Source organism: Cervus elaphus, chromosome 18 (genome assembly GCF_910594005.1).
Source record: "Cervus elaphus chromosome 18, mCerEla1.1, whole genome shotgun sequence".
Lineage (NCBI taxonomy): Eukaryota > Metazoa > Chordata > Mammalia > Artiodactyla > Cervidae > Cervus > Cervus elaphus.
In genome coordinates, this window is record NC_057832.1 from 81,951,991 (window position 1) to 81,975,398 (window position 23,408).

The following is a 23,408-nucleotide window of genomic DNA, read 5'->3' on the forward strand; positions in this document are numbered from 1 at the left end:
TCAGAAAGGAGACACTCTGGGCTCTGGAAAAATTGACAGAACAGGTCTTCAGATAGTTAAATATTTTCAGAAATTGATTTTATGAGAGCAATTCTTGGATCTCCTCATATCTAGCTGCTACTGCTGCTAAGTCACTTCAGTCATGTCTGACTCTGTGCGACCCCATAGACAGCAGCCCACCAGGCTCCCCCGTCCCTGGGATTCTCCAAGCAAGAACACTGAAATGGGTTGCCATTTCCTTCTCCAATGCGTGAAAGTGAAAAGTGAAAGTGAAGTCGCTCAGTTGTGTCCAACTCTTAGCGACCCCGTGGACCGCAGCCTACCAGGCTCCTCTGTCTATGGGATTTTCCAGGCAAGAGTACTGGAGTGGGGTGCCATTGCCTTCTCTGCCTCATATCTAGAGAAGCACCAAAATCCTTCATGGTGACAACTGCTCCTTGTGATGAGTAGAAACCTTCTAGAAAAATATGTGCTTGATTGCATGTACCCCTGCTTCACCAAAATCACAAATATACTGACCTTTCCCCTACCTCTTTGGAGCAGTTTCTCAGAGCTATTTGAGGTGCTGTCTCCAGGGATATAGTCCTCATTTTTCCCCAAATAAAACTTAACTCACAATTCTCACACTGCATTTTCTCCCCACCAGGGGAATCTTAAATTACAATCTTTATTTGTAATTCACGTAGCACTTGCCATCAGGATGGTCAAAAACTTTCAGGCGATGCAGAAAAATATTGTTTCATGTTTTCAAGATATAATAAATAGCATTTAATTATTTCCCAGATGGAAAGGCTATACAATCAGTGTAGGGAATACACAGTCATTTCTTATATATCCAGTGAGTCTGAACTTCAGAAGAGGCCTTGAACCTTACTACTCAGAGTAGTCTGTGGATACTCAGCATCAGCGTCCCCAGGGAGAGGCAGATCTGGCTCAGTCTCATGTGTAGTCACTGTTCTTTTTCCCTGGGTCCTGGTGCATATAAGGTTTTATTTATGTCCTCCAATAGTGGCATCTTTGTTTCCCCCAGTTCTACGGAAGTTCTGTAATCAAATCCCCCTGACCTTCAAAGTCTGATTCCGTGGGATTCTCAGTCCCTCTGCCAGATGCCCAGGCTGAGAAGCCTGATGTGGGACCTAGAACCTTCACAACAATGTGAGAGCTTCTTTGGTACCACTCTTCTCCAGTTAGTAAGTCGCCCACCTGGCGGGTATGGGATTGGATTTCATCGTGATTGCACCCCTCCTACTGTCTCATGGCTTCTCCTTTGTCCTTGAATGTGGGGTATCGTTTTTGGTGGGTTCCAGTGTTCTCCTGTTGCTGGTTGTTCAACAGCTAGTTGCAATCTTGGTGCTATCACAGGAGAAGATAAGTGCATGTCCTTCTACTCCAGCATGTTGACGCTGTGCATATTTTTAAGTTGACATTAGAGAGCTGGCATGTAGCAGAGCAGAGAGGGGACAGAGGGAGTCACACACCCCACTCACAATGCTGGCTTCACCTCAACAGATGTGGCTCTCAGCCCATTCCCCAAATGAGTGGCCATGCTGTTTACTCCCAAACTGAGAAACCCTAGACAGTAAAGAGGGCCTTGAGCATTCACGACAGGACAGCTAGCATCCACGGAGACTCCGCCTGTCCCAGGCAAACCAGGATTGTGGCCTCTGAACACTTAGAGCCCTGAGTTAGAATTGCCTGTTCAAATGTAGTTTTCTGGGCCCCATGCCAGAGCTCCTGCCTCAGAATATCAGAGAGAGGGTCCTGAAAACCTGTGCTGATCAACTTCTTGGGAGCTCTAAAATACAGAAAAATCTAGGAGCGACTGTCTTGAGATGGCCAGTCCTCACATAGAAACCATGCATCTCGAACCCACCAAGGCCTCTAAGTAGGAGTTATTTCAGGAAGCCTTTTCTTTATTGCCTTAAAATGATGGTCATTTGGGAGAAGTTTCATGTTTAAGAATGCAAATTCAAAAAAAAAAAAAAAAAGAATGCAAATTCACCTTGAAAGAACACTGTGCCCAGGGATGTAGAAGACTATGTGAACTTGACTACGTTTCACTCTAAAAGAACAATTTCTAGTGTTGTGCCCTGGGATTTGAAAGCCTATGTGAACTTGACTACGTTTTCATTCCAATGTGATAACCTGATGGTTCTCTTTTGATGTCTGGAGTGAAGAAGAACTAGACAAGGTTGATCTGCGTTATCATCAGGCACAGTGGCAGTAGCCACAAAACAGCAGTCAGGCTGCCCTCATGGCAAGTCCCAGAAAACATGCCTGGCCTGAACGATGGAGGGTCTCTGTGAATGTTTCATTCTCTTGGTTTGGTCATCAGTCATCTCACCAGAGATGGCTCTTGCTCCTGACTCTTCCCTGGCCCCCTGGCCATGGGAGACCCTCTGAGCCCAGCTGCCCTGGAGGCTCCTGGCCCTGATTGCACTAGCAGGTTCTTACACCCACCCCTGGCCAATCTCAGGGATGGGAGAATGGTTTAAGTCAATCAGAGTCCACCCACGGGCCTCAAGGTGGGGTTACTTTCCGCCTTGGCACTTAGGCTATGTGGGAGCAGGGTGGACTCTTAAGCAAAAGCTAGGGTTCTCTTAAAAGTGGGAAAGGGACCTGTACATGGAGTAGGCTGTCAGCAAGCGTCACTACAGAAGTAGCCGGTAACTTCCTCCTGTGTGGCAGTTTGCAAAACCCTTTACACTTAGCATCTCATTTAATTCTAAACACACCTCTGAAGTCAATATTATCATCCCCATTTTTAAGGCAGGAAACCAAGGCCTCTGGAATGAAGTGGCTTACCTCAGTTTATGGATAGCACCCCTGCCCAGACCGTCCTCTTGACCCATCTCTTCTATATGTAGACCCTGGTCTTTCTATCATAGTGTGTTGCTAAATTCCACTCCCACTGGCCTTATATGGCTAGCTTGAGTCCTAAATAAGAGGCACTGGGTGTGTGTGCCCAGCTGTGTCTGACTCTTTGTGACCCCATAGACTGTAGCCCACCAGGCTCCTCTGTCCATGGGATTCTCCAGGCAAGAATACTGGAGTGGGTTGCCATTTCCTCCTCCAGGGGATCTTCCTCAGTTTATGGATGGAACCTGCATCTCTTGCGTCTCCTGCATTGGCAGGCAGATTCTTTACCACTGTGCCACCTGGGAAATATAAGAGGCACTGGAGCCACCTTAATTGCCCCATTCCCTTTCTCTGACATGTCCTGGTCCCTGGATAAGGATCCCTCTCCCCTCCTGCATTCTTTCCCCCACCACCCTGGTTGTTGGGCCAGGTGACTTTCTCAAAGGAGAGAAATCAACCTCCTCCCTCTCTCCTGAGGCACTCTCAATGCACAAAGCCCAGTGCCTGTATCCCTGGGAAATAGATTGATTTTCCGTTTAGCCCTTCATCCTGCTAGGTCTCCACAGGAAGTTTTTAAACGTTGATCCCTTGTGTGCTGTGTCTGGGTTTCTAAGTTGCTCAATTTGCAGACTCAGACCGGAGACCTAGGAAGTCTATTCTACTGCTTGAGAAGGGAGAGAAAGTAGACCGCAGGAGAAACCAGCAAAAACACAGGCGTGGGGACAGGCGAAAGAGCAGATTTAGCAACCATTCAATCCCTGATGTCAGACAAGCTCAGGGCAGGAGTGAGTGCACAGATCTTGCCCGAGCCTGAGTGTGTAGTGTAAGACCAAGCTAACCCACATGGCAGCGGGGCCACCATAACCCCCAGAGGAGGCTGTGGGCAGCTGTCCCTGGACTGCAAGCAGAGCCCTGGCCTGCTCTGGCCGCTGGTGCTGGAGGGCAGGCCTGCCTCCAGAAGCCTTCTGCACCTCTCAGCGTGTCCCCACTGTGTCCACGCAAGAGTGCCTCGTGCGTGGTTCCATGGATGTCCTGCTACTTGAGGACTCCCCTGAGCCTTTGCTGTGCCCACATGAAAGCACTGAATCAAGAACAAGGGGGGCCAGTTCTCCATCCTCACCCCAAGCACATCCAGAGTCTCCCACAGACCTCTGTGAACTCCTACGATCTTGGGGTGCTGGAAGTGCCAGAGAGAGGTGTACACTCTGAAAGTGGTGTACACTCTGGCATCAGAAGCCTGTGTTACCGTCGGTGCTCCATAGTATGGAGGGTCTTAGTGCCTACATGTTTATTCCTACCCCACACTGACTTCGCACAGCCCGATCCACTCTTGCACAAGTGTACACACACATGCACACACACATGCACATACACACACCCCGTCCTTAGCGCAGAAGACTAACTGAAAGCTACATCACGGCAGCAAGTCCGCCTGAAGTCACAGCTGGCCCCCCTCTGGTCTCCTGAGTCCTCTTGCCTCTCGCAGCCCCCATGCAGGGAGACTGTTGCCTGCTTGGTCCCCTCACCCTCCCCACACCCAGGTCGCTCCCTTTTGGCCTCCTCCCGCACTGACCTGCCCACTCCAATCTGCAGAGCAACCTTGCCCTCTCCAGCCCCTCCTCCCAGATACATTCCAAAACCTCCTTGTAAACACCAGCCGTTCTTTAACTTTTGTCTCGGGACCCCCTTTCACTCAAAGTGTGTTAAGAACTCTAAAGAGCTTCTGTTTCCATGGGTTTATGTGTTGATATTTGCCATAGTAGAAACTGAAACATAATTACTGTCCTCCACGGAATGCCAGGGATACCGAGATTCAGCCAGAGACATGCCTGAACCCAAGGCTGTGTGGGAAACTGAGGCATCGTTGCTCTTCACTGCTGTTTTCCATGTTCAATGGAAAAAAGACACCCATGTTTATATTAGTATCAGATATTCTCTATTTTTATTTTTTAAAATTATTTGTATTTTCTTGGCTGCACTTGGTCTTTATTGCTGCATGCAGGCTTTCCCTAGTTGTGGGGATGCAGGCTACTCTGTTGCGGTGCACGGGCTTCTGACTGCAGTGGCTTCTCTAGTTGTGGAGCGTGGGCTGGAGGGGCTGGAGAAGGTGGGGCTGCTCTGCGGAGGACTCTAGGCGCACAGGCTCCGTTGTTGTGGCACACAGGCTTAGCTACTCCGTGGCATGGGGGATCTTCCCAGATCAGGGTTTGAACCCATGTCCCTGCATTGGCAGGCAGATTCCTAACCACTGGGCCACAAGGGAAGTCCAGATATTCTTTAAATGAGAGCGCTGGGATTTGTACTCAGTGAAGATGGATCTTAGAATATTTTGGAAGATCTTAGACTACCTGATGACCTCAACCATGGCGCTTATAACATCTTTTTTTCAGGCCGTGTATTCCCTCCTATGCAATAAAATCAATTCTTATTGAAAATACTCCTGTAAAAAGATCACATTATGCTAACAATTTTACGTCATTTAAAAATTGCACTGGAAGTTTGTGTACTGTCTTTGCTCCTTGCTGGGTGTCTTATTACACTTCAGAGTAGAAAGCATAAAGCTTTGGCCCTCCCTCCCTCTTTGTAATCCTGTGCTTTGCGGGGGTTGTCGTGGACAGTGAGGGCTGTGGGCAGAGCACTCCGTCCACAGCAAGACTTCCAGCCTGAGGTGCTCTGCTTTGTTCCCATGTGCATAGCCCCCACACTGAGTGATCACCCCTGCTGTGTGTGCACAAATGTGTGAAAGTGTGTGGGTGTGTGTTCTATCCCATCAGCTTCTAACTGTTCTCCCACGCTTGTCCCTCCACAATCCCTTCTTTGCACTGCACACAGATGCTCCATTTTTGAAGCTGATCTTCTGCCACTTCCCCCTGCTACTGTAAAATCCTTGACCATTGCTCAGCTCCTGGCCGTGGGCCAAGAGACCTGACTGACAGGCGGCCCACTGTCAGTGGCCCAGTGGGGATCTCCACTGTCTGCCAGCCCCTTTGCCCCATGACAGCCCTCATCCAGGCTGGAATGGTCCACTGCCTCAGTCACTGTGCGGAGGTTGTATTTCTTCTCTGCCTCAGCTCCCTGATCCCTCTCCTCCAGCAAATATACAGGTCAGGAGGAGCCCACAGCTTCGAGAGTCTCAGCAAGGCCCCAGGCAGTCTGAATCCCTGCACCCTGGAATGTTTCCCTTCCAGCAGTAATGGAGATTCTCATTCCTGCTCTTGACTAGGAGATGTCGCTCTGTGTGGACCTGTCTCCCCACTTCTGCAAGGCAGCTCCTGGCCACAGCCAGGTGGGTCCTGGTGTGGGTTGTGCCCCAACCTGCCTAGACCAGGCCCCAGATGCGCTGACCACAGGCAGCGGGTCCCTCTCCCCCCAGAGTCTCTTTGCACCTCAGCGGCTCACTCCCCACCTACTCCTCCCCACCCCAGCCCCATCATGTGGCCACTTCGGTGCTGAGTGACTGTCTCAGTCTTAATGAGAACAATGAAGGTTAATTATCTTCAGAGTCTGACAGGTGCTTCTCAACACTTTTGCATAAAAAAGCAAGGCCACCCAACTGGCCTATGGGTTGCAGCATTCAGGAATCCTGTGGTGTTGTGTAAACAAATAAGAAAGGGCATATCAAAGGGGCCTTTTACAAAGGCCAGGGGAAGCTGAGGGAGCAGTCTGTGGCCTGTCCCAGTCGGGGGAGACCACCAAAGAGGTGGGGACTGGGATGAGATAGGAAGGCTATTCCCTCTGCCTCTTGCCACTCTCAGAGGCCAAGTGGGGAGATCCTGTTTTCTTCTTTCACTTCCTCAAGTGAACTGTGACACTCTTTTCCACATGATGGGGAAAAAAATGTTTTTGTATGTTTTCTTAGAGATGTAAAAAAATTTTTTTTCATATATCTTTAGGGAATATAGAGCCCTAACATCAAATGATGTGATCTGGATGTTTCCAGATAAACAAATAATTAGTTGATAAGAGGGGTAAAATAATAATTGTGGGTTTTTGGATCCTCCTATAAAGAAAGCTGAGCACCGAAGAATTGATGGTTTTGAACTGTGGTGTTGGAGAAGACTCTTGAGAGTCCCTTGGACTGCAAGGTGATCCAACCAGTCCATCCTAAAGGAGATCAGTCCTGAACTGAACTGAACTGACAGTCAGAATGATTGGTACTGACTTTGCCTTTTAACTTCTTATTTGGAGACAAAGGAACTCACAAAGACTGTAGCGAGGTCCTGTGTACCTACTCCCTGTGCCCCACCCATCTTCCAGAAATGTTCAGTTCCGTCTCTCAGTCGTGTCCGACTCTCTGCAATCCCATGAACTGCAGCACACCAGGCCTCCTTGTCCATCACCAACTCCCGGAGTTTACTCAAACTCATGTCCATCAAGTCGGTGATGCCATCCAGCCATCTCATCCTCTGTCGTCCCCTTCTCCTCCTGCCCCCAATCCCTCCCAGCATCAGGGTCTTTTCCAATGAGTCAACTCTTCGCATGAGGTGGCCAAAGTATTGGAGTTTCAGCTTCAGCATCAGTCCTTCCAATGAACACCCAGGACTGATCTCCTTTAGGATGGACTGGTTGGATCTCCTTGCAGTCCAAGGGACTCTCAAGAGTCTTCTCCAACACCACAGTTCAAAAGCATCAATTTTTCGGTGTTCAGCTTTCTTCACAGTCGAACTCTCACATCCGTACATGACCACTGGAAAAACCATAGCCTTGACCAGATTGACCTTTGTTGGCAAAGCAATGTCTCTGTTTTTTAGTATGCTATCTAGGTTGGTCATAACTTTCCTTCCAAGGAGTAAGCGTCTTTTAATTCATGGCTTCAATCACCATCTGCAGTGATTTTGGAGCCCCCAAAAATAAAGTCTGACACTGTTTCCACTGTCTCCCCATATATTTCCCATGAAGTGATGGGACCATACGCCATGATCTTAGTTTTCTGAATGTTGAGCTTTAAGCCAACTTTTTCACTCTCCTCTTTCACTTTCATCAAGAGGCTTTTTAGTTCCTCTTCACTTTCTGCATAAGGGTGGTGTCATCTGCATATCTGAGGTTATTGATATTTCCCCCAGCAATCTTGATTCCAGCCTGTGCTTCTTCCAGCCCAGCGTTTCTCATGATGTACTCTGCATACAAGTTAAATAAACAGGGTGACAATATACAGCCTTGACGTACTCCTTTTCCTATTTGGAACCTGTCTGTTGTTCTGTGTCCAGTTCTAACTGTTGCTTCCTGACCTGCATACAGGTTTCTCAAGAGGCAGGTCAGGTGGTCTGGTATTCCCATCTCTTTCAGAATTTTCAATAGTTTATTGTGGTCCACACAGTCAAAGGTTTTGGCATAGTCAATAAAACAGAAATAGGTGTTTTTCTGGAACTCTCTTGCTTTTTCGATGATCCAGTGGATGTTGGCAATTTGATCTCTGGTTCCTCTGCCTTTTCTAAAACCAGCTTGAACATCTGGAAGTTCACGGTTCAAAACCAGGAAACTGACCTTGGTTCAATGGGTGTAGTGCTGTGTCATTTAATCACGTGTGAGGATGTGTGTAACCACTACCGCAGGCCAGATACGGAATTGTCCCGTTACCACATCTCTAACCCTGGCAACCACGAATTTGTTCCCCAGCTATTCGTGTGAAAGGAAGAAATGGAAGCTCAGTGTGGGCAGAGGCTGCAGGGACCTCTCAGCAGAGAGAATGTACACGCAGCAAACATGCACATGGAGAGACAGACATGGTCGCTGGCCACGAGGGATGTGCAAACCACACGAGAGAGCTCTGAACACCTGTCAGAGCAGCGTGCACACAAACGACAACCTCAGATGCCAGGTAGGATGCAGAGACACTGGATCCCTCTAAACTGCTGCTGGGAAATTGGCGCCACTGCTGTGGGACTGATTTGGTACCAAATTAAATTGTTTCTCTCGCTTTCATTCTATAACACAAATTGTTGTTGTTGTTTAGTTGCTAAGTCACGTCCAACTCTATTGCAACCTCGTGGACTGTAGCCTGCCAGGCTTCTCTGTCCAAGGGATTTCATAGGCGAGAATACTGGAGTGGGTTGCCATTTCCTTCTCCGGAGGCTCTTCTCAACCCAGGGATCGAACCAGCTTCTCCTGCATTGGCAGGCAGATTCTTTACCACTGAGCCACCTGGGAAGCTCATAACACAATTAAATCTCTTCAATTCATCCTGATTGAAAGCCTGAGGCAATTCAACCTTGCAGGAAACCAGTGGTCCTTTAGAGCCAGGCATCACCCATCCTTCCATATGTGGTAACAATCTCCCCGTGGACTCTGAGCCCAGCCCCAAGCACCATGGTCTCTCTCACCTTTTCATACCTTTCCTGCTGTTCAGATATGCAGGAGCCCTGAGACCCCTTGCTGGTAGACTACAACCCACCCACCCCTGCCTGGAGCGCTGGGTCCCGTGGTCCCTGCAGCAGCGAGTCACCTCTCTTGACCTGCCCCCCTCACTCCACCATCCGCTGTTCTCTGTGCCATTGTGAATTTTGGCTGCATGTGGAAACCTCTCTCTTCTCTGCAAGATTCTCCCAGACCAGGCCCACATACCACTCATCCACATTCCCTGACCTCTGTGTACAGAAGGGGCTCAGTAACTGACATTGGTGAGCGAATCCTTTAATAAGCCCGGTGAGGAGAGTTTTCAGAGGAGGGAGCCATGGGTGGAAGCCTGGATTTCTTGCCAACACTGCAAAGGATTTTCCTCCTTACAAAACAATACCAGCTAGTGGAAAACTCAAAAAAATATAATTGAGAAAGTTAAAAAAAATTTAACCCCTATGCAGTCCCATCCTCAGTGCTGACATCGTGGGGCTGTAACTTTCCAGACATCTGTGGCAGCCTGAAATTTGCATGTGGCTAAGAGGAAGTGTCAAACTTAAGCTAAGAATAAAATGAATACCGAGAATGAAAGCAGGAAACTAGAAGCCGGAGACCAGCTGGGCCCACTGCAGATGGACAACCCAGGGGGCCGCAGGGTGGGGGGATGCAGCAAGGCCCAGCTGCAAACCCTACCATTGTCACCTGCTCTATCGGCCTCCTGTCAAGTGCACTGGGACGCACTGGGACCCTCACTCTGCTATTCTAAAAATGCACCCGATCTGTTTCAGGGTGGGGGAAAGATAAGAAAAGAAGCTTTGGGAAGTTTAGAGGCCAAAATATAATGTAAACTAAAGTGTTTACAGATAAAAAAGGAGAAATAGCATCCAAAACGGGGTCACAAGATTTTTGGCTAAGGACCAGGTAGTAAATGTTTTTATGCTTCATGGATCATACAGGCTAACACCAAACTCTACTGTTAAGGCTCATGCACGTCTCTGGACAACACAAACACGAATGAGTGTGTTCAGTAAAACCACACCTTCAACACGGGCTGTGGAGGCAGGTGTGACGCTGTCACACACCTGTGGGAACGACAGAGGAAATCATTACAGTAAATGGAGCCCTAAGTTTTCCAGAATATACAGAGATGCACCAACTTTACCGAATTATTTTCATGGCACCTGCTCTTTGTTTCTCCTGGACAAGTTGTTCTGGAAAGTTCCACTTGGGTGAGAGTGTATTACACAGGGCATGGCTCAGAGCTTTTTGGGGAGGGGAACACAACAGGTGCTTCTCACAGGTTGTACACAGTGTGCTGGACACATGGGCCCGGGAGAGCCTCAGGAATGAAATGTATTGTTATGAACATGACCTTGAAGGTGATGCAAAGTATGATAGCATTTCTTGTGAGCCGGCATAAGACAGGCTGAGCAACTCATTGTTTAGAGAGGCAGGCATGTTGCAATTTATAGTCAGGGAACTGATGAATGCACATTTCAGGTGGGAGCAGAGGACAGTGCTGGAGTGGCATCAGCTTCCAGGCCAGCACTAGTTGCACATGGAGTCCTGGCCTCAGACCTGGGCTTTGCAGCTTGCACAAAGTTAATATATTCCTTCCCATGTAATTGAAGATGACAGAAAAGAATGGGAGACCCATCCTTCCTGGAAGAGGAGAGTTTGTGATCTGTGCTCTTGGCTTTTCAGATACTTCTTTCTCTCTCAGTTTGATTTTTTATTATTTTTTTGCTATTGTCAGTCTTTGATGCTGCACTAGGGCTTTCTTCAGTTGCAGCAAGCACAGGCTTCTCATTACGGTGGCTTCTCTTCTCTTGCATAGGCTCTAAGCTCAAGGGTTTCAGTAGTTACAGCACTCGGGTTCCATGGCATGTGGGGTCTTCCCAGATCCCAGATTGGATCAAATCAATGTCCCTGGCATTGCAAGGCAAATTCTTAACCACTCGACCACCAGGGAAACCAGAGACTTCTTTCTTTAATCAAGGGCTGCCCCCTTCTCCCTTCTCCCCTACCTGGCTACACCTTGCTGCCCTGGGGACCTTCAGCATACAGGGATCCCACAGGAAGCCTGGAGGAGAAAGCTGAGCATTCCACAGCTGGCTCCAGAGAACTTGGCAATGTGCTGGTTTCAAAGGATAGCATGATGGCCATTCACATAGGAACAGTCTTTTGTTACCTTGTACACTGTTCAGGACCATTCCTGCCATGTCCTCTGGGAAGAATGGGCCAACCTGCAGGAACCACCTTATCCGCCCTCCTCATCATTGCCTTGGTGATGTGAAAAGCAGGCGATCAGACTCCTCACTTTCTTCCTACACCATCTTCCCTGTGCTTCTGCCCTTTCAGTGCATCCTTTCCCTTGACTGTAAAATCAGGAGGGATGTTAGGGAGACCAAGTGAGTTCAGGATGTGAATGGACTTCGCTGATGGTCTAGTGGTTAAGACACTGTGCTTCCAGTGCAGAAGGTGTGGATTTGATCCCTGATCAAGGAACTAAGACCCCACATGCTATGTGGTGCAGCCAGAAAAAAAAAATGAACTTCAGAACAATGCTTGACCCTATTCATTCAGTAAATATTTACTGAGCATCTACTATGCCCTAGGGACAGAGACCAGACCCAGTCTTCTGCGTTCAGTGGTCGAATGGACCTGCCAACATTCAGTGGTAGAACAGACCTGCCAGCCTCCCTGGATTCTGGAAGCACCTAGAGGGGGCACTGGCTTTATCCACTGCTACACCCGCAGGGTCTACACAGCTTCCAGCATGCGTCAGCGGCTTGGCACCATGGAGTCAACGAAAGGCTGAAGGCTGCCGCCCTATGGTTTTGGGTCCCTTGGGCAAAGCTCTGGGACTGTAAATTCCCTTGTGGGTTGCATGTGGGGAGGCTGTTGGCTCGGGGTGGGATCAGCAGGGAAGGGGAGGGTGCAGGGTGGGTCCCACTGGAGGGTGAGATGGGGCTGGATAGGCAGGGCCCACCCACCAATAGCCCTGAAGCTCATGGGGAGATGGGGCTTGGGGCGCACCCATGCCGAACCCCGTGGAGCTTGTGGTCAGGAGGCAGCAGCATCTAGGACAGGACAGGTCATACCGAGAGGGCCAGTGCTTCCAGTGAAGGGGGTGTGGGTTTGAGCCCTGATCAAGGAAATGAGATTCCACTTGCCCTGTGGTGCGACCAAAAAAAAGTGAAGTTTAAGACAATGCCTGACCCAGGGACACATTCAATAATAATGTTGGCACTCGGGGATTTCCCTTGTTCTGGTTCTGATTGGATCTGAAGAAGGGAATGGCGGCACTCAGCCTGGATGGCTGTGTTAACTCTGTTCACGTTTGTAAGCTGCATGGGGCTAATAAAAATACCCTCTTTATAGGTTTTTGTTGTTCAGTTGCTCAGTTATGTCCGGCTCTTTGCGACTTCATGGCCCACAGCACGCCAGGCTTCCTTGTCCTTCACTGTCTCCCGGAGTTTGCTCAAACTCATGTCCATTGAGTCGATTATGCCATCCAACTGTCTCATCCTCTGTCACCCTCTTCTCCTGCCCTCAATCTTTCCCAGCATCAGGGTCTTTTCCAATGAGTCAGGTCTTCACATCAGGTGGCCGAAGTATTGGAACTTCAGCTTCAGCATCAGTCCTTCCGGTGAATATTCAAGGTTGATTTCCTTTAGGATTGACTGGTTTGATCTCCTTACTGTCCAAGGTTTTAGTTGTCTTTTTCTCCCCTGATTTGCCACATCCCTGATGTTTGGTAATAACACCAATATCATTGCTATTAATTCATTTGTCACCTCTCTCCTCCCTCTGTGAGGTATTTTCTGGTCAAACAGAGCCATCAAGCAGACAACCCTCAGTACACATGGACATTACCCAGTCCAAGCCTCCGTGTGCCCTCAGAGTGAATGGGAGACAGCTCAGCCTGCCGGGGACAGCAGGAGGCCTCCAATGCCGCGAGTCATCTGCTTTCTGAACACCTATTAACCTCTGACATAGGATAAACAACTCTTCTTTTCCTTATGCGAGATATTTCCTTGTGCCTGATTTCTTCACTTCCTTTGAACAAACTAAATAACATCCCTGAGCCCTTCTCTTTTCAGGATGGTGGAAATGTAGTCTTTCCATTCTTGGGGGTCCCACCACCCCTCTGGGCTTTACTAAGGACTCTGAGATTTTTTTAAAAACTGTTATGAAGAAACATACATACATATGAAGAAACAGAGAAAAGGGCACAAAAAATCCTACTGAATCATCACAAAGCAGACATACCCTTGTAACTACTTCCCAAGCCCAGAAAGGGAACATCAGCAGAGGTCCAGGAGTCCAAGACACCCCCCAGGGTCCACCCTTCCTGTCCCCACAAATAACACTGTCCTGACTGCCAGAGCCGCCTTCCAGGGCCTTCCTCTGTTGACTTAGTCAGCACCCTGCTGCCCTGGATCACCTCCTACCAAGGCAAGAGTGAGGCAGTTGAGGCTGGTGCCTCACAGCCTGCATGGCACCCGAACCCTGAACCCCCAGAGGAACACACAAATTTCAGCTTTGCTTAGGGATCCTGGAGTGGCCCTCTCTGGGGTGTGGCATGTGGTGCCAGGTGACAGCAGCCTGCTGCAGGTGTCAGGTGATCTGTATCCCTCTCCCCTCGGCCTTCAAGGGGGTGCATGACTGGGCAGTCCCCCTGCTTCTCCCATAAGCGAAGGTGCCTGGACTCCTGCCCACACATTCCACGAGGGAGGGCTGGGCCTGTGGGAACCTCGGCAATCCTAGAATTTCACTGATTTCCTATAATTTTCAGTCCCTGCATCTATTTTAGGGGCCTGTTCTCAGAACATGGAGATGCAAATGTTTTACTCTGTTGCTATGTTAATCTTGAGTGTTGCAGTGACAGGCTTCTGGAGGGGAGGGCAGGGTGGAAAACAGGATTTAGGGCTCTGTGGACTTATTACAAAACCTGTAACTGCCTTAACAACAGTCTTGTGCCTTCATGTTTATTTTTTCACTGAAAGAAAAACAAAAATGTACTTTGTAACAGTTTGTGTGTGAAATGAGACGAAAGGAGAAATCACTTCAATAGTCAACGTTAAAAGAATGTCAGCGATAATTTTAGAGAATATTCAGCATATGTATCATCTATAGAAATGAACTGTCTCCCCAAATTAGGGAATTTTAACATTTTGATATTTATTTTAATATTTTGATATTTATTAATCCAAATCCAGTGATTTGGTTCCAAAATCTATGGCTATCATTCAATGCTACTCTAACTCATCCTGTGAGACAAGATAATTTAAATGCAGTTCATTTGGAATCACAGGTTTGTCTTAAGTACCGGCTACAAGATTACATGTCAAGCAGGATGGAGGGCTGGTTCTCTGTTCCCTCACGAAGCTCCAGGCCTTGTGAATGAAACAGATCACCCCCAGTGACCCTCATCTCACGTTCTTCAGGTGAGCGGGTGAGTTTAGCAGCTGGAGGTGGTAGAGGAGACACGCCCTTGTAAGGGGAAGTTTCCCTGAGTCTTCGCACTTGGGGGTGGCTTGGAGTGGGGCATATGGAATGTTCTAGAGTCAGCAGAAGGGCTGCAACAAATAAGAACATTACCAGGTAAGAAGCAGATTGTTTCTGGATGGGGATGGTGGCCTGGAAGGATTCAAGTAATCACCTGTGTGGATGGGGGCAGTTTCAGACAGTAGGGCACACGCCATGGAGATAGGCCATGGGGCTTAAAGATGTGAAGCTGCAAACAAGAAATAGGAAATTAGGTAATCAGAGGCAAGGATGAGGAGTTTCCCTCTGACTGTGCCTGTTTACTCTTGTTCAATTTCCCCTGGCCTGGAACTGGATTCGTTTTTAGGTAAACCACAAACCCAACCAGTCCCAAAGGACTTAGGACTCCCATAGCGACCTCTGGAAGCCTCTTAGAATTCACCAAAAACTGTATACAAAAAGGTGATCACATTTGCTGTTTCGTCGATAAGTTTTGTCCGACTCTTTTGCAACCTCATAGACTGTAGCCCACCAGGCTCCTCTGTCCGTGGGATTTCCCAGGCAAGAAGTTTGGAGTGGGTTGCCATTTCCTTTTCCAGGATATCTTCCCAGATCAGGGATTGAACTCTTATTCAAAATCTCATTTTCATCTTCCTTAAGTTTAGTGACAAGGCAAAGAACAGGAAAAAAATGTGAAGCTGCCAGTTTTAGAAAAAAATAAGACAATCAATATTCACGTAGCGCTTTAAGTGTTGCTGTTTAGTAGCTAGGTTGTGTCCGACTCTGCGACCACACGGACTGCAGCCCACCAGGCTTCTCTGTTGTTGGGAATTTCCAGGCAAGAATACTGGAGTGGGTTGCCATGCCATCCTCCAGGCATCTTCCTGGACCAGGGATTGAACCCATGTCTCCTACACTGACAGGCAGATTCTTTACCAATGAGCCACCAGGAAGTCCCAGAGTTTTAAGTAGTCTTTGAAAAATTGCAACCTCACAGTGTCCTTTGAAAGTCTTACCTCTTGACTTTATAGCTGAGAGAATTGAGCCTCTGGGATTCTCAATGGACTCCTGAAGGCCACAGAGGTGTGTGGATAGAGCTTGGGAGGGAATCCTGGGGCTCTGGCATCAGATCTCACACTTGGCGCCACCCTTCAGCTTGTTTGGTCCTCAAACTTCCCCTAAGGGACCTCTAATTACTAAGGCGTCAGGGATTGCACTGGGCAAGCCACTGACGTTTGTCTGAAGTATTTTAGACGACTATGATTTGTTTGACAAAATTCTTGTGAATAGGGCATTCACTCCATAATTCTTATGGGATTATTTTGAGGTTTTGAGTTGAAGGGATTATATTATGACCAGAGTCCTCCTGAGAAAACTGTAAACATCTAGACGTGACCTCCTGGAGCCTGCTGTCCTTTGGGATGTTTGGTGGCGGGAGGAGGGTGTGGAGATGAGGGAACTGGTAAGGGCTCAGAGGGGTCATCCTAGGCCTCGGCACCCGTGGCGTTACAGTGACCTTGGCAGGAATTCCACCTGCTGTTGTGTCATTTGAGTGACCACCAGCAAGCGGCTCTCTCTTGCTCTGTTCCGTGGGGTTAATTCCCTGCCTGGATCATGTCACAGGGCCTTTTGAGAGGGTTGTGGTGAGACTCACCACAGGGCTTTGTGCGGGTGCCTCTCAAAGGTGGTGTCTCAGTGAGGACTGTGATGGAAGACGGTGAGGCAGCTGGCAGAGGGGCTGGGTGGATATGAGGGTCCCATGTTCCCACCAAGCCTCAGGGAACAGGGCGGCAGTCTGGAAGTGTCACTCCAGGGTTGGCTGGGTCCTGGGCACGGGGAGTCCTGCCCCCTCGTCACCCACATCACTGAGGAGGGGCCCCCTCCCAGGAGTGGGGCCCAGGGACAGTGGGCCACAGAAGCAGCTGGGGATGAGCCCAACCGAGCCCTTAGCTCCCGAGGACCCGGGTGGGTCAGGATGGCCTGCACAGAACAAATGCAGTATCCACTGGGTGCCAGCCCCCTCCAGACGTGGTCACCATCACCTGCTTCCCACTGCCACCATCTTCCTGAGAAGGCCACGTTATTGCCCCTTCAAGTTGAGGACACAGCCTGTACTTGCCCCAGGTTCCGAGTGGCGGTGACTGATGTGGGCCTCAGCTCTGGTATTCTTCTCAGTGTGGAACCACTGATTGTACCTCGAGGCTCCCTCTCAGTGTAGGGGGTACAGGGGGCTTGGAGGGGCCCAGGCTGAGCTCCCCACTCTCAGGGACCTCCACTGACTGAAGGTGATGGGCCTGATCCCCAGTGCTCTGGTTTTCCAATGTCACTTTGCTCTCCACCCCTCCTCAGAGAGGGATTGGAGGCCAGGAGATGAACCTGGTCCCTGTCCACCTTCCCGAGGTCATTCTAGGCTCAGGCACAGCTCCCTCCTCAGTAAAGTGTGACTGGGGACCCTCTCGGAACAAAGCCAGTTTAACAAAACCATAGAGAGGGGGGCAGAGGCAGACCGCACAGGGTGGGATGGCTTTAAGTCTGGACATTGCAGCATGTGGTATATGTTTATCAATTTTAGGAAGTTGAGAAAATCCTCAGTCACCCAAGATGGGAAATGAGTAACTCCAGCCTCAGGGCAATGGCATAGGCACACCAGACAATCCCATGTTTCTATTTTTCATATTTTAAAAAAAATTTATCTTATTTTTGGCTGTGCTGGGTCTTTGTTGCTCTGCGAGGGCCTTTTCTAGTTGCAGCTAGAGGGGGCTACTTTCTTGTTGCCCTGGCTTCTCCTGTGGAGCAAGGGCTCTAGAGCCTCGCAAGCTCAGTTGTTGTGGCTCATGGGTTTAGTTGTTCCATGGCATGAAGGACCCTAGGACTTAGGCCAGGGATAAACCTGTGTTCCCTGACTGGCAGGTGGATTCTCAAGGCTTGAGGTGGCTGCAAACACAAGTAGAACATGATGCCTTCCAGATATCTTGTCACCCAGAGGGAAAGGCAGAATAAGTGCATGAATCCCACTTAAAAAGTGAGATTTTGGCAGTGGGAGGGAGGCTCTAGATGGAGGGGACATAAATACACTTATGGCCGATTCATGTTGTTGTATTGCAGAAATCAACACAACATTGTAAATGCGATTATCTTCCAAGTAAAAATAAATTTTAAAAAATGTTTTGATTTTCTAGCATCCTTGATCAGTGAGTTTTCATTTCTCATTGTCATGATGAACCCAAGGATTTTAAAGTAAGTGATGTGTCTGATCCATAGAAGTATTTTATTTTTGATACTCAAGTTGTTCCTTCTTTGACCACTGGAAGCCCCTTCAAGTTGGGTTTTTCACCTTTTGACCTGCCCTTCACAGTCTCTAACAGCTTCCAGTTTTCAGGGAAGATCAGATGTTCCAGACCAAACTCAGGCCAAGAATAAGTTATTGTCTCAGGCATCTTAGTGCCAGTTGATGGGAAATAAGAATTCAAGAGCACAGTCTGGGTGTATCCAAGTCACTATGCCAAATCTCCATGGCCACCATTTCCACCAGCAGTTCTAAAGCTTTTAGACCAGGACAGTCACCATGGAAGAACCTCTTGAAATGCACATTACTGGGCCCCCCTCTCAGAAGCTCTAATTCAGAAGATCAGGGTTCAATCTGTGCTCTGAACATGCTCCTCAGTAGTTCTCATGAATTGTCATTTAGAAGTTAGCTGCAGCAGGAAGGACCCGAAGGGACCTTTGCTGGTGAGGTAGTGTGTAGGAGGTTTTCTTTTTGACCTTTCGGAGAAGCAAAAATTCTACAAGATTACCAATAGTCACTGACTTCCCTGGTGGCTCAGAAGGCAAAAGAATCTGCCTACAATTCGGGAGACCCAGGTTCAATCCCTGGGTTGGGAAGACCCCCTGGAGAAGGGAACAGCTACCCACTCCAGTATTCTTGCCTGGAGAATCCCCATGACCAGAGGAGCCTAGTGGGCTACAGTCCATGGGGTTGCAAAGAGTTGGACACGACTGAACGACAAGCACATCAACAGTCACTACATACAGTATTTTATGCCGATCCTTGAGACAGAGTTTCAGAAAATGTTCTCTCTCCTGAGATATTTTCCTTTTTCCAGTTTTCCTGGAGTGGTGAGAGAGGTGAATAATTTATTGCTTTCTTTCAAAATCCACAGTTTGCTTATCATCTCAAGCCATCCTGAATGTATTTATGAATGAGGTGACAATCTTGAGATATAGACACGGTTTTGAGACAGCTTTCTAAACAAAAACAAGGGGAAATTTTTAGAATGAAAATCCATCTATCTCCTGCGGTTTGGTTTGATGAAAGTCTCACTGAAAAATCAAACCCACACATCCGCCTTGCGTGGAAGGGGGAACACAGAACTGAGGGGCCCCCCAGCATGGCTGAGACTTTCCCATCACTCTGGTCTCCATGGGGCTGCCTGGGAAGTTATGGATTTGTAGTCATTTCTGTTTCCAGTGTTTTGGGTTTTTTTTTTTTTGGCTGCTTCAAAATCCAGAAACATACAAGGTCTTCTCCCTTAGTGTGGGATTCTCCCGAAGATGAGAAGAGGGCCAGCCAGGACCCTCTAATTATGAAACCTCAGCAGACTGAAGGACATTTTAGAGACTGAAATAGGCCAGCTGGTGGGAGACTGTGGTACATGATGTGCCCTCCCTCCCTGGCTAAGGCATGGGACTGCTGCCCACCAGGGAACCTTTCAAGAGCAACTTCTTTCTCAACAGTGAGAAAAGAACATTTATTCTGGGTTTGGGGGCATGAGATGTGGAAGACAGAATTTTTATAAACTCAAAAGTGTACTCTGAAATGAAGACTCTTTCTGGAAATGAAGATAGTTGGGGGTCTGTGCTGTGAGCTCTTTCAGAGCAGAAATGGGAAAAGGGTTTTTCTTTTTTGTCACTTTTGCTTGATTTGGCAGGGGGAGGGCGCTGTAAGTGCCTCGCAGAGCCAACAACATAGCACCTGATCAGTAACTGCTGAAGAAATTAACAAACAAATGCTCCTTCGCTTCATTCATGATTAAACCCTTAGGTGAAGCTGGCCAGGACCCTCTCAGCAACATGATGTGACCTACTCATGGACACTCGCATGACCTGAAGCCCCTTTCTCTAACACTGTGTTTGCTTTTAACAGTGTCTTAACAAAATGCCTTCAGATTGTTGTTGTTCAGTTGCTAAGTCATGTCTGACTCTTCGAGACCGCATGGACTGCAGCACACCAGGCCTCCCTGTCTTTCACTATCACCCGGAGTTTGGTCAAACTCATGTCCATTGAGTCAGTGATGCCATCCAAGCATCTCATCCTCTGCCGCCCCCTTCTCCTCTTGCCCTCAGTCTTTCCCAGCATGTTTTCCAATGAGTCAGCTCTTTACATCAGATGGCCAAAGTAATGGAGCTTCAACTTCATCACCAGTCCTTCCAATGAATCTTTAGGACTGATTTCCTTTAGAGAATGAAGACTTCTATTTATTTGTTCCTTTTTGGTTGCACTGGGCCTTCGTGGCTGCGGTGGTCTTTCTGTAGTTGTGGTGAGGGTAGCTGCAGCGCGTGGGCTGAGTAGCTATGGCTCCGGGGTCCTCGAGTGCACAGGCGTCAGCAGCCGTGGCACACAGGCTTTGTTGTTCCCTGGCGTGTGGAATCTTCCTGGACCAGGGATGGAACCTGTGTCCCCTGCGTTGGCAGGCAGATTCTTATCCACTGTACCAACAGGGCAGTCCTGAAAACTATTTAGATAAGGCACTCCCCATGAAGTGGCAACATCACAGGGTGAAGCCAAAGCTAAGGAAGTGAAGGCCCCGAGCAAGGCCACTGAATGGAAAGCAGCTGCCGACTCCAGAGAGGTGGGGCCCTGGGCCAGGGAAAGGCGGCGGGAAAGACAACCGCTTTCCTGTTCTCCCTTGTACTGTTATCAACTCCGTTTGGATTTCCCACGAGTTTAGCTGGTCCAGAGGGAGAATCTATTTTAACATGTGCCCAAATCAAAGCCACCACTTGGCCAGCCCTTCCTCAGAGACAGACCGCAGTGCTTTGCTGGCAGCTCCATGCACTGTGGGTGGTTCCCGTCATGAAGCTGAGTCCACAGGCCTCTGGCCGTGCAGAGGAACGGTGATGTTCGGCTCCACGGGCACTTGGGGACCCACTGTTCCCAGTCTCACCAGCTCGCTTCTCTGTACCAGGAGGTTCATACTCTCCTCAGCGTCCAAACAGGCACGGTCCCTACTGGCTGACTCCTATGGGGACACTACAATTATTGCCCTTTTTGGGAGCAGAGGGCCCCCCAATGGGCTCTTTCTGATACTGACTGGAGTGCCGTCATATGACTGAGCCTTCTCAGTCTCCTTCAATCCATGGACTTACAGAGGGGCTTCCCTGCCTTTGGGTGGCATTTTCTGCTTTCCTGTGGTTACTGCACAGGGACACGCTTCCTCAATGGCCACCTCAGATTGGCTGCGTTCAGGGAGCTGAGGAGAACAGGTATAGAATAGGGACTCTGATGTTTGTTATTCAAGACACAGGCTCAGAGTCCCTCCTAAGGAGGGGCGCACTCTGGGATTCCAAGGCAGGCCTGAGAGTGTGGAATACAAGGTAATTATTACATTGAGGTTGTCTCCTTTTATTCCCAGTTTATTGAGCACTTTTTTAATCATGAAAAAACTTTGCATGTGTACAATGCAGACGCTTCAGTCATGTCCGACTCTGCAACCCTATGGACTGTAGCCCGCCAGGCTTCTCTGTCCATGGAATTTTCCAGGCAAGAATACTGGAGTGGGTTGCCATCTCCTCCTCTAGGGATCTTCCTGACTCAGGGACTGAACCTGTGTCTCCTTCATTGCAATTGGATTCGTTACCACTGTGTCATCGGGGAAGCACCCGCAAAGACTGAGTTTTGGCAAATGCTTATCTAATCAGTTGAGACAGTTATGTTGTGTTTTTAATTCATCCTGTTAATGAGGTTATTACATTGAATGATTTTCATATCCTGAACCCTTCTTATATCCCAGGACTAAATCTCAATCATGGTGTAAGTTTCTTTTAATATGCTGATGAATTCAATTTGCTACTATTTGTTTGAGAATTTTTGAATCAGTATTCATAGTGGACACTGGTCGGTAGTTTTCATTTCTTGTAGTATGTTTGGCTTTGTTGTCAGGCTAATGTTGGCCTTATATAATGAGTTAGGAAATGTTCCTTCTTCAATTTTTTGGAAGAGTTTGAGAAGAATTTGTGTTAGTTCTTTAAATGTTTGGAAGAATTCACCTGTGAAGCCATCTGGTGCTGAGTCTTTCTTTGTCGGAAGGTTTTTGTTAGTGATTCAATCTCCTTACTAGTTATATGTCTGTTCAGATTTTCTCTCTCTTCATCATTCAGTCTTGGTTGGTTGGTAGGTCGTATGATTCTAGGAATATGTTTTGTCTAGGCTATCCCATTTGCTGGCAAATAATTGTTCACAGTATTCTCTTATAATTCTTTTTATTCCTATAAAATTGGACATAACAGCCTCTCTTCTGTTTCTGCTTTTAGTTATTTGAGTTTTCTCTCTCTCACTCTCTTTGTCAATTTAACCAAAAGTTTGTCATTTTATTGACTTAACTAACCCTTGGTTTCATTGATTTTCCACGGGCTTCCCAGGTGGCTCAGTGATAAAGGATCCACCTGCCGAGCAGGAGATGTGGGTTAAATCCCCGGGTCAGGAAGTTCCCCTGGAGAAGGAGATGGCAACCCACTCCAGTATTCTAACCTGGAAAATCCCACGGAGAGAGGAGCCTGAAGAGCTACAGTCCATAAAGTTGCAAAGAGTCGGACATGACTAAAGCAACTTAGCATGCAAGACTTGTTTAGTGGCAAGAAGGGTGAAAGAAAGTTCAATCCAAGGGCTGGAGGTGCAAAAGAAAATTAATTCAGTCGACTGTCATAGCATATGTTAGCTCAGCCAGTACAATGATGAATTTCTAAAGAAGTTACAAACAAGGATTTCCCTGGCAGTCCAGTAGTTAAGACTTCATGCTTCAAATTTAGGGCTGAGGGTTCGATCCCTTGTTGGGGAACTAAGATCCCACATTCCTCAGGGTGTGGCCAAAAGTGAGTAAATAATTTTTTTTTTAAATAAAGAAGTTATATGCAAAATTTTTCCAACTTAGTTATACTTTAAGTGTCAGAGAATCTGTGCGCCAAAGCAGCTCTCCTGGTGGCCTCTGCCATGCACAGTTGTGGTGTTCACTGGCCTTGGAGCTTCTCCCAGGCCACTGTGGCCCATCCATGACCACTGATGTCTGGCTCACTCCTACACCCCAGCACCAGATACAGGACATAACACCAGAGATGGGCTTAACAAACACTTAGCCACTGGATGAAACAACTACTCTTCAAGCCTGTGCACCCAGCTTCATGTGTCACACGTTATGTTTTGGAGGGCTCTGTTGCTTTCCATCCTGCAGGATCCATAGGAAGCTGTCTTTCCCTAACCCACGGCCCCCAGCAGCTTCACGCTGGGTGGCAACAGAGCATGGGGGTTCTGGCTTTTCTCCACCCCACCCTATTTTCTTTTCCAGTGAGAAGCTGCCAAAGTAAAAAAGGATTCATCTAGTAACAGGGTCCTGATACAGCATCCTGCCCCCCAGAGATTGTTCAGGGGACAGTTTGTTCCTAAGCAAACTGTGTAAGTGAGTCAGGGACCTGGAAGCCCAAGTGGTTGAGGGGGGGACCCCTATATGAGG

The 23,408-nt window shown here is 48.2% G+C and overlaps 1 long non-coding RNA gene across 1 annotated transcript; it reads right to left on the bottom strand.

Annotated features, from left to right (window-relative positions):
* Positions 1-14,563: 14,563 nt before the first annotated feature.
* LOC122674156 lies at positions 14,564-15,799 on the bottom strand. The gene is made up of 3 exons (XR_006334918.1): positions 15,702-15,799; positions 14,861-14,935; positions 14,564-14,777 (listed from the first exon to the last, which is right to left on the bottom strand). It is a non-coding gene; the product is annotated as an uncharacterized LOC122674156 (long non-coding RNA).
* Positions 15,800-23,408: the final 7,609 nt, after the last annotated feature.